Genomic DNA, 12,476 nt, shown 5'->3' on the forward strand with positions numbered 1-12,476 from the left:
ACACAGGCATTGGGAAGCTCATTTCCAAGTTTCTCGTATGAAAGGGATGTCAGCATGAGCAGATAATTGTGCTGCCCACTCGGGCTCTAATTTGATGATGTGTCTCTGATACTTTGCCTCAGAGCTGAACTAAGGCAACGTAGAACATGTTTTCCTCTGAGGCATAGCGGCTCGCCATGTAGCAGACTATGCTCACTCCTTAGCATGAATCATAAACAGATATTTCTCAAGCCACATCACCCCCATTATGAAAGACATTATTGGATTTTTAGTCTTGGGTGGGGAAAGAAAAAGTAGCCTGCAGCCACAGAGCATAACAAAATGTTGTTGTCAATTTCTGGTGCTTGGATGATGGGTTAGTATTACTCACTGCTGCTAAGAGTAGTAATTACATTATAATACTGTCCCTTTTGTGCCCTAAAACAGAATCCTCTGAGTAAAGAGAGGGTGACTTAATGGTCTGCTGTATTCAATCTGTCTGAGTTCTCATGGTTTTTAAGTTCCAGTAAGAGGAATTTAATTAAGGTATAGTAATAAAATAACAATATTGCAGTAGTAATTGTAACAATGGAGAGTGAGCTCAATTTTCCCCCAGTTTGCTATACATATAAATATGTTTCTATGAGACTACTTGTGGGAAATGTGTATTAACATCGATAGATCACCACGAAGCTTAAGCTCTAGTTTTGGTCACCTTTTCCAAGTATAATTTTCTGAACTTGAATTTGGATGCTTTTCAATGTAGGACTACACTGGGGAATCACTAATAGTCCTAGGAAGAGGGTGGATAGTCAAGAAATACTTGCATAATTGAGTAGAGCTCCATGCATATTGGTTGCTATGAATTTTACGTCATTTTCTTACCTGAGATCTCCTTTATTTAATCTCCTTCCAATGTTATGAGTGGGGCAAAGTGAATGTCGGAGTTCTCTTTGAAACATAGAGAAATTCAGCCACAAAACCATTAAGTCACCTGTCCTGTGTTACTCTGATGGTTTCTGGCATAATCAGGAGGATAACCCTGAATGGTATCTAGACTCCCAGCACACCACTGAAAGTCACAAGAGCACAGGGAATAGAAACTCTTAAATAGTACATTTGCATCTAAAGTGGTCCAGGGACATTGCTGCCTGGAAGTCAAAGGATAAAAACATAGCCTAGATGTCCATTCTGTACAAAAATCAAAGTCCTAGATGATTCCATGTAGTAAGAGCTGTGGCCACATATAATGATTAAAGGCTGCTGATAGCCTTAGGTTCCCCATAAGATCAGTTTCCAAGAGACTAAGACTGAGTATCAGTACAAAGAGACAAAGAGAAGAGGACTTTGACGGGAACTGGGAAAGCCATGAGTGCTGTGACTGAGGCCACATTATTTCATGTTACAGTCCAGGTAGCCTCCCTGTGTTTTTCAAGAGGATTGACCATTGTTGAATAAATAGACCACTGTTGTCACTGTGGCTGGGACTATGCCTTGAGGATGTTAGCAATTTGAGAAATATGTGGGGCAAATCACCACCTCTTACACCGAGTTTCTGCTCTTAGGACTTTTAATTTAAGGCTCATATTTGAAACTGCTATTTGTTTTCTTGATCCATGGCCTTCCTCTTATGATTGGCTGCCATATGACCTCTGGTCATCTGGTTTCTCTGGACAGACTGCGGTCTCTGTAATATGCCTCCCAGAGAGCCTCCCAGAGCAGATCTCATCCAAGTTCTGCAGCCTGTGCTTCAAGTCAGACTGTCCAATATGAACTCCGAATTTGGTGAAGATCTATTTCATGTGAAAAGGATAAGATAGAGATGGAAGTCTTTTTTTTTTTTTAATTTATATAAATTAGGAGATTGGATTATCTAAAAGATAGTAATGGCTTCCCCCTACAGGCTCCTGAATGTTAGGCATTTAGTTGGTCACATTCTTTCTGCTTATCAGAACCTGCTTTCTTGAACTTTTAATGTCAAGTTTTGAGTTTCTTTTCACTCTTTCCTTATCCTATGACTTCTAGGTCAATGTTTCTCAAACAAAAGTCTGAGAAATTCTGAACGTGTCTAAGGACCACTTTACAGGGTCTGAGAGTTCTTTAAAATAATTTTTTAAATGTTGCGTTCATATTTTAATAACTCTGAAATGTTAATACAAGCATTTTAAAATCTAGAGTATAGTGGACATTCATTGTTGGTTGTGTGACACACCCATGACCATTCTTTCTTGATAACAGTACCGCCAACTTCCGTTAGAAATCACTTCTCTTTTTTTTAGGCCCACATCTTGGGTGAAGGTAATGCCGGCTATGGCTTTTCACATTATCTCTGATGGTGATCAGTCCAGTTCATTCCGTTGGCCTCAGAGATGAGAATATAACCCATTAGAACCAATGAAGAGTATTTGCCAAATATTCTTTCAGCTACCAACCAATTTGGATGATATTTTTAAAATTTGCCACTGGAAGAAATCCTGACAGGTACATAGATCATTTGGATGAATTTACTACCTATGTTTGTGTTTATCTATCCAGTATCTCCTGTGCCAGGAAGTACTATTTAATTATCTTGAGCTAATAAGAGAATCCTAGAGGTGAATTTCATATGTAAATGATGCAAACACACAAGTTTTGCAGTGATCCGGTTGAAGGAAGTGAGTCATCAGATGGCATCTATTCTTTTAAGCCTGCCAAACCGAAAGGACCTATACCAAGACCCATATAGACTCCAGATTCAGATTGCAAGAAATGATTAACCTTCATCAACCCCCTATCATCCATCACATTAAATTGGGATGGCTACTTAAAAATTTATTGGCTCAAAGTTTAAAGCTTCTTTTCTTCTTTTCAGTGGCTCAAGAACTATGAGCATAAGGGCTTTTATATCTAGAAGTTTAAGGTTATAGAGATTTGAGTTAGCATTCAACAAAATTAACACCAGAGGCTTAAGGGGAAGTGTGTGTGTGTGTATGTGTGTGTGTGTGTGTGTGTGTGTTTTACAGGGAATCTGTTCATTTCTTGAGTTTTAGAAGTGTTGTCATAAATGGTAAAAAGGAACATTTATGTTACAAAGACAGACTTTGGGACTGGAGAAACATCCTCCTGTCTGGAACATTACTGAATCGCACCAAACTATATAAAATTCTACCTCTAAAATTCCAGCTCTTAAAAAGGAGCTTCTCTCTTCTAAGAAGGACTAAATGTTTTGGAAGCATAACTGGTCTCATTTTCAGCTCAGCAGTGTGCAAATTCGTTCAGCAAACTCTTGGAACACAGGTGAAAATGAGCCAGAGCCCAGCAAACATTTATTTCTAGAGAAAAGCCATGCACCAGTGGGGGCTGGGAAGGATGAGGTGAGTTTGTGTAATGAGGTAGAATCTGAGAATGATTACCCTTTTTTCTGGAAGGGAGCTCTCCGTGCTCTATCCGTGGTGGACGGAGCCCCAGAACCCGGAAGTCACAAGTGGCTTCACAGAACAGTCTAAGCTGTGATTTCATGTCACTTGTGTTCTGTCCAATGAGAAGCAACCTTCTTCTGGAAGGAGCCTTCGGGTGCGTGTATTAGTGGCCTGCATTTCCTGGTCACAAGAACCAGTTGAGGTCACTTTGGGTCAATTTGACAAATATTTTCCAAATTCCTATTACATGCCCAGCATTGTGCTGTGTATTTGGGGGAATAAAAGAGGAGACTGAGACATGATCCTTTCCCTTAAGAAGTTTGTAGTACAGAGGAAACACAGATTTTAATGCAATGTAGAAATCCTGTAGTGGGGGTGATCACTGAATCCTATGGAAACCCATTTCACACCATCAGTCAATTCATAGACTGGGGTCCCCCACACAGTTGCTTGACTCTTTTGACTGTACAAGTGATTACATCACCTTAGACAGACTTGAATGGAGGCAGGTGATACGTGGAGAGAAGGGAGCTGCAGAGTGGATGATGAGTCGTGCTGAGTTTTTTGATTCCCAGCAACATTTTGGGCCAGTTTCACTTACTAGTGAAGAAAAATGTATTTAGTGAGACCGTTATGGTTCTTTCTTCTATGCCTGTGTGCAATGAGAAGCACTCTGTCTTGGCAGCAAAGCTTTGGTGCCATTTTCTTGATGATGCCCTGGGAGGTTGAAGCCAGAGCCTGCCTTCCGGGTTCATCAGACCCCAGCCTTTCCTGATCATTAATTCTGGGTAAATTTTAAGTTTTTCTTCCTTCAAGTGCAAAAATGCTCAGACCGAGGCATATGGGGAATAACACGGAGAGGGGATGGTTGTCTTTTGTTTGATCCTTTTGCCGGAGGGAGGGTGCTGGGGTGGGGGTATGGATGTGTGGTGGTTGGTGAATGAATGAATACTGGAGCACTAAGGCCATTGTACTTATTTTCCAAGCATCATAAAGAGAGTGTTGTAGGTTCAAAGCTGTAGTTTTGCTCGTTTTGCTTGGCTTCATAATTGGGCCAATATGTCTGGTTGTCAGAAACCACATCCTCCTTATTTAAAGTCTTTCCATTTTTACCTTTTACTTCCTCGCCAGCGAAAAACCTTCTTGTGCTAATTCTATTGATTCCTTCCTTTTCTTATTTGGAACAAAACACACTGTGGAAGTCATGCCATGACAATGTAGGGTAGCACCTGCCTTGGGATTCATCTAAATTTGAGAATTTTGAATGCATTGGTAAGGGATATTCTTCCTCAGATTTCTTTGTGAGCTTTATCTAATGGTGCATTAAAAGTTGGCTGGGTACTAAATTTATTGTGAAGTCCAGAAAAAGTGCAGTTTAATCTAATAAAGATTTAATTATGCTGAGAAATAATGAGGTCTAAAGATCCCTGTGGAGTGTTCTCTGAGTTAACTCACTCTTATGATACATTTCTTAGCACCATCATAAAAAAGCATTGGGGGAGGTGGGGAGATTATTATTATTATTATTATCAGTGTGTGCATTCTTCTTTGGAAGAAAATGAGGGTTTATATGGGGTGTGTATGTGTGTTTGCGTAAGTATGCTTAAAGCTATTTATGAAACAATAGATCTCTGTACAGTCTTTTGAAAGGGGCCTCAAAGATTTGCTCTTTAAGAGAACGGTCATAGAAGAGAAGTTAATTCTGCCTTGTCTAAATTATTTATCTATTCCTCCACCATTTATTGAATATACTGTGGGGGATTCAGAGCAGTACAGCCAAAGGCAATCTCTGTCTGTATTGCTCAATATATTTAGTTCAAAGCTTTGAAAATATATCGTTAATATATGTTACATTAAAAAATAAGGAAAAGGAAAAGCTGGTGGAATGGAGAAGACCACGATTAGGTGTTAGGAAATCATTGCTTACTTCTATCCCTTTAGGAAGTAGGAAGTGCATTAGTTAGAGACAATGAGGTATTTTTCCATAAAATGAGAGTTTGCCTTTTCTTAGTTTAAAGAGTTTTGTTCTTATTTGACCACAGATATCCAATTTATTTCCAGTGAATACCGATATACCTCATGGAACACAACGCAAGAGAAAGCCATCCGGGTTGTTCCCATTGTCTAAGATGGCTGACTGAGAGGTTGTGGTGTCATACAAATACAATCTCTTCTAGAACAATTATTCTCAAAATGCGATTATATTTGTGATAGAAGAATAAATCCTCTAAGACTGAATTTCTCCACTGCCATGCTGAAGGCTTGATCAGGAGGAGCCCCGCTTCCTGCTTCGGGGTGGAGTGGTATTCTGGGCCCTACACCCCTTTGGCTAAGGCACTCACTGCCTCCTCTTCTTCCCTTTCAGAACAGCATAGTCCCGTGTCTTATCACACAAACCACTGGAACAGTCCCCTTTCTTGCTGCGTGTAATGTTTCCTCTCCTTCTTTGTTCTGCTTCTGCCGGGATATGAAATGTGTTCACCCATTTGTTTCTCTAAGTGGGTTCATTGTGAGATTTGGACAACTGTTTTCCAGTTTCTGGCTTCTCCCTATTCTCAGCCTATTTCTAGAAATACTTATGTGAAGATACAAAAGAGGCAACAAACACTCTGCAGAGAGAAATTTTTTTTTTTATAAGAACAGTTTGAATGATTTACTCTAAGACATTCTAGAGATAATGTTCCTTTTATCTGTATATTCTTTCCAGACTTTTTACATGCATAGTGTCATTTGGTTCTGCTCAATCCTTGGAAAACAGAAGGCTGAGAGGAATTAACTGTTGATAGATTGAATAGATTAGGAAAATGATGAGCGCCTAGGACCCAAACCATGACTCCCTTGAATGCCTTTTCTGTGATACTGGAGTTTCCCAAAGGGTGATATTTTAAGTAGGGCATGGACATGGAATTAAATGTCACTAAGTCAAAAGGTTGTAAATGTTTCAAGTCCTGTTTTTTTTAATCAATAAATTTTTAAAAATATTTTATTTATTTATTTGTCAGAGAGAATGAGCACAGACAGAGGCAAAGTGAGAAGCAAGCTCCCTGCTGAGCAAGGAGCCTGATGTGGAACTCAATCCCAGACGCTAGGATCATGACCTGAGCCAAAGGCAGCTGCTTAACCAACTGAGCCACCCAGGCATCCCAATAATTTTTTTTTTAAAGATTTTATTTATTTATTTGACAGAGAGAGATCAGAAGTAGGCAGAGAGGCAGGCAGAGAGAGAGGAGGAAGCAGGCTCCCTGCTGAGCAGAGAGCACGATGTGGGACTGGATCCCAGGATCCTGAGATCATGACCTGAGCCAAAGGCAGAGGCTTTAACCCACTGAGCCACCCAGGCGCCCCCCAATAAATTTTGTTTTTAAGCAGTGTTGTAGGTCCCCAGCGAAACTGAGTGGAAAGTACAGAGCGCTCCCACGTACTCACTACTCCTGAACGTGCATAGCCTCCCCCACGACCAGCCTCCTCTATTTAGAGTGGTACATTTGTGACAATAGGCCATTCTAATAAATGCAAAGTGGTGTTTCACTCTTATTTTAATTCCTATTTCCCTGACAACATATGATGTGAAGCATCTTTTAATATGCCTGTTTGCCATCTGTATATCTGCTTTGGTGAGATATCCAGGCTTTGCCCATTTTTAAATTGGGTTGTTCATTTTCTTTTAGAGTTTTAGGAGTTCTGTGTATATTTTAGAAAACAGTCCTTTATCAGGTGTATTTTTCTTTTTCTTACTTTCTTTTTTTTGCAAATTTTTTTCTCCCAGTATTTGGCTGGTCTTCTCATTCTCTTGATTGATTTCTTTTCTCTTTTTTAAGATTTATCTATTTATTTGAGGGAGAGAGGGAGAGAAAATGGGGGAGGGGCAGAGGGAGAGAGAGGACCTTAGGTAGGCTCCACACCCAGTGGGGAGTTCAATGTGGGGCTCAATTCCATGATCCTGAAATCATGACCTGAGCTGAAATCAAGAGTCGGACACTCAAACGACTGAGCCATGAGGCACCCCTCCATTTATTTCTTCAAAATTTCCAAATACATAAAGGAGAAATTCTCTGGTTCTAGTCTTAAGACCCCTTTAACATAGGCATATCTCCCTTTTTATAGAGCAGGACACAAAAAACAGTGTATTAGTTTCATTTCATAGTCACCTTCTATTTGTGGTGATATTAAATTTTCTTTTTATTAAAAAATATTTTTTAAATAATGGAATAGAATAGAGAGCCCAGAAATAAATCCACACATATATGGTCAATTAATTTACAACAAAGGAGCCAAGAATGTACAACAGGGAAAGGATAATGTTTCCAATAAATGGTGCTGCAGAAACCGGACAGCCACGTGCAAAAGAATGGAAATGGACCACTGTCTTGCATCATACACAAAGATCAATTAAAAATGGATGAAAGACTTGAACATAAGACCTAAAGCCATAAAATGCCAAGAAGAAAATGTAGGCAGGGAGCTCCTTGACCTGGCTCATAACGATGATTTTTTTTTTGGGTGGGGGGGGGGGATTTGACACCCGAAACAAAGGCAACAAAAGCAAAGCAACCAAAACAACAACAGCAAAGCAAGTGAGACCACATCGAACTAAAACACTTCTGCACAGTAAAGAAAATCCTCAACAACAGGAAAGGGCAACTTACAGGATGGGCAAAGATATCTGCAATTCCAATTCTGTGTCTCTAACCAAAGAAATGAAGACATGAACTCAAGAAGGTATCTGCACCCCCATGTTTACAGCAGCATTATTTACAATAGAAAAGACATGGAAACAGCTTAAGGATTCATCAGTGGATGAATGGATAAAGAAAATGTGAGACATCTATGTACATACACACACACACATACACACACACACAATGGAATATGATTCAGTCATAAAAATGACGTGGATGGAACTAGAGAGTATTATGCTGAGTGAAATTAAGTCAATCAGAGAAAGACAATTATCATTTGATCTCCCGGATATGAGGAATTTGAGAGGCAACGTGGGGGGTTTGGGGGAGAGGGAAGGAAAAAATGAAACAAGATGGGATCAGGAGGGAGACAAACCATAAGAGACTCTTAATCTCACAAAACAAACTGAGGGTTGCTGGGGGTTGGGGGGTGTTGGGGGAAGGAATAGGGTGGCTGCGTTATGGACATTGGGAAGGGTATGTGCTATGGTGAGTGCTGTGAAGTGTGTAAACCTAGCGATTCACAGACCTGTACCCCTGGGGCTAATGTTAATAAAAAATTAAAAAAAAAAAAGAATGCAATCTTTTTTTTTTTTTTAATGATCTGCAGACGTGCTCACCACCAAGCCTGCCTCTCATTTATTTTTTTATTTTTTTATTTTTTTAAGATTTTATTTATTTGACAGAGAGAGATCACAAGTAGGCAGAGAGGCAAGCAGAGAGAGAGAGAGGAGGAAGCAGGCTCCCTGCTGAGCAGAGAGCCCTATGTGGGACTTGATCCCAGAACCCTGAGATCATGACCTGAGCTGAAGGCAGAGGCTTTAACCCACTGAGCCACCCAGGTGCCCCAAAATAAATGCAATCTTGACATGACAGCATGGATGGAACTTGAGGGCATTATGCTAAGTGAAATAAGTCAGAGAAAGACAAATACCATATAATCTCAATTGGAATCAAAATAAAACAATAGAATACCAAATACATAGAAACAGATTGGTGGTTGCTAGAGGCAGAGGGTGGAGGGCAGTGAAATGGGGAAGGTCGTCAAAGGGTACAAACTTCTGGTCATTAAATACATAAGTCCTGGGGATGTGATGTAGGGTGTGGTGACTACAGTTAATAATCCTGTGTTGTATGTTTTAAAGTTGCTTAGAGAATAGATCTTAGAATTTCTCATCACAAGAGAAACAATTTTAGCCATGTGAGGTGATGGGTGTTAACTATACTTACTGTGGCGATCATTTCACAATGTATACATGGAGTGAATCATTACATTTATGCTTGAAACTAATATCATGTTATATGGCAATTATAGCTCAATAAAATATTTACTGACCAGATAGTATATACAAATGGTACAACATTCAAAAATTACAGACAGGTATACCCTTGGTTTTTGCCCATCAAATTTCTACAAGGAAAACTTCAGTCAACAGATTCTTGTTGGTATTTTCAGGGATATATTATGTTCATAGTAGCGTGTGTGTGTGTGTGTGTGCGTGTGTGTGTGATAATATATAGGGTTTTTTTTTTTTAACCTAAGTGGTAGTATACTTGTCATGCTATTCTGCACATTGCTTTTTTTTTTTTTTTCTATCAAACATGTATTTGGAGGTCCCAGTTATAGCAACAGTTTTGAAACTGGTTTATAGATGACTGAATACTGGTCAACTCTTTACACCATGTTGTCTATTTCCCATTGCTGCTAAATGAAAACAAGATATGTTCCTGAAAAAAAAAATTTTTTTTAAAGATTTTATTTATTTATTTATTTGACAGAGAGAAATCACAAGTAGATGGAGAGGCAGACAGAGAGAGAGAGAAGCAGGCTCCCCACTGAGCAGAGAGCCCGAAGCGGGACTCGATCCCAGGACCCTGGGATCATGACCTGAGCCGAAGGCAGCAGCTTAACCCATCGAGCCACCCAGGCGCCCCTGTTCCTGAAAATTTTGCTTCAAATAAAAATTTGAATAATTACATAAGGTCTAATCATATGGCCTTTGCTCAGATTTTTTCCTCTTGCCCTTTGTATTGAAGGGCAATACACTTATGTTCTCCTTGAAGTAGAGGAAGGAATAGACCCTCACTTACCCACCAGAGAGAAGACCTGCAGAGAGGGACTAGTGGTAATGAACATTTTCATCCCCTGAAGGTTTAGAGGAGCTTGGAGCATGAATCAAACTAACAAAAGGGGGATTTTATTTATTTATTTATTTTTTTGAATGGCTTTCTCTCCGGAACCTAAGGTAGATTTAACAAAAAGATGCCAATAGTCTGATTTGCTGAGGTCTGTGCCAGCCCGTCCACAAATTGCAGCAATCTGGGAAAGCTGTCCTGTTCAAGCCATAGGCAGTCAGCCTGACACAAACTCAGTACTCACCTCTTTCCTTACCTAGTGGCTAAGCTTTTTTTTCTCTTGCTATGTTTTTACCAGAAGTATATTTGGCCAGATTAGAAACTTAAAAACAAACAAACTCAGATGCCAATTTCTATTAACTTGAGCATGTTTTATTGCAAATGGGTATGTTTTTAGAGAACCAAAAATACCCGCTTCATTGTGGCTGGTTGGCTCAATTCTTTAGTGCATGTGACAAAGGTCTGGAGGTAAAGCTCTGTGGGGGGGCAGAGGAAAAGCTGCTCATTTGCTCCTAATGACATCATGGGTCTCAGCTAATCTTTCATCAAGGGCAGGAGGTTTTGCCCCCAAGCAAGAAACAGGTGGTCTAGGATAGATGTCTCCCAACCATCGGGAGTAGAATCCAAACAACTGAAAGCACATTTCACTAATTTGTTAAACATCTCCCTCAAAGTTTCAAAACGCTCTGTTAATTTTAACAACCGTTCTGAGAGTATAATATAATAATAATGTTGACTATTATTATCACCTCCATTTCATCTAGGCCGGGAAATTGGGGATCAGAGAAATTTAGAAATTTGACAGTATTTGTATAAAGGGCAGATCTGACCTCAAACCTGGGACCCTTTCTCCAAGTCCTGAGTCAGTAGCCTCACCTGCATGCAGATGAAAAACCATGCTTCTTTCTTTTTTCCTTCCTGTTTTTAACTGGTGCTCATCACGATTAGTGTGATTAGTGTACTCTTAATCTCTTTGATCTATTTCACCCATCCCCCACCCACCTGTCCTCTGACAATTATCTGTTTGTTTGCTGTGTTTAAGATTGTGGTTTTTGGGGACGCCTGGGTGGCTCTGTTGGTTGGACGACTGCCTTCGGCTCAGGTCATGATCCTGGAGTCCCGGGATCGAGTCCCGCATCAGACTCCCAGCTCCATGGGGAGTCTGCTTCTCTCTCTGACCTTCTCCTCGTTCATGCTCTCTCTCACTGTCTCTCTCTCAAGTAAATAAATAAAATCTTAAAAAAGATTGTGGTTTTTGTTTGTCCTTTTTTGTTTGTTTGTCTTGTTTCTTTAGTTCCACATATGAGTAAATTCCTATGGTATTTGTTCTTGGCTGCACTAGGTCCATCCATGTTGTTGCAAACGGCAAGATCTCGTTCTTTTTTCATGGCTCAGTAGAAAAGCCATGTTTCTTAAGTCCCCTACCTGCTACCCCAGACTGATTTTGGCTAGTTTCTCTGTTCTTGAATATTATAATCCCATGTGAAGAACTTAGGTGGGAAGCAATTATATATAAACCATGGTGTGGGTTTTTATTTACTTATTTATTTTTATTTTTATTTTTTAAATTTAATTTAATTTTTTCAGTGTTCCGAGATTCAGTGCGTAGACACCACACTCAGTGCTCCATACAATCCATGTCCTCCTTAATACCCACCACCAGGCTCACCCAACCCTTCACTCCCCTCCCCTCCAAAACCCTCAGTTTGTTTCTCAGGGTCCACAGTCTTTCATGCTTCGTCTCCCCCTCCAATTTTCCCCAATTCATTTTTTCCTTTCCTTCTCCTAATGTCCTCCATGTTATTCCTTATGCTCCACAAGTAAGTGAAACTGTATAATAATTGGCTTTCTCTGCTTGACTTAATTCACTCAGCATAATCTACTCCAGTCCTGTCCATGTTGATACAAAAGTTGGGTATTCATCCTTTCTGATGGCCATGTAATATTCCATTGTATATATATGGACCACATATTCTTTATCCATTTGTCGTTGAAGGGCATCTTGACTCCTTCCACACAAACTCAAATGATAGCACATTACCCCACTGGTCTGCTCACGGCTTTTGCCAGTGAAACACATCTGGGAGATGGGACTGGAGAGGCCAAGAAGGAGAGTGCAACTGACACACCAGTGAGAGAAGGTCGTATCCAGACGGTCTGCGGAAATGATCCAAACAAGTTGATTCTTAATTCTTCTGTATCATAATTAGCAACAGAAGACTCAGAGTGTTATAAGAAACACCTTTTCCCCAGACAAGTTCCAGGCCTCTAGGGGATTTGATCC

This window comes from Mustela nivalis (assembly GCF_964662115.1).
Source record: "Mustela nivalis genome assembly, chromosome: 13".
Taxonomy (NCBI): Eukaryota; Metazoa; Chordata; class Mammalia; order Carnivora; family Mustelidae; genus Mustela; species Mustela nivalis.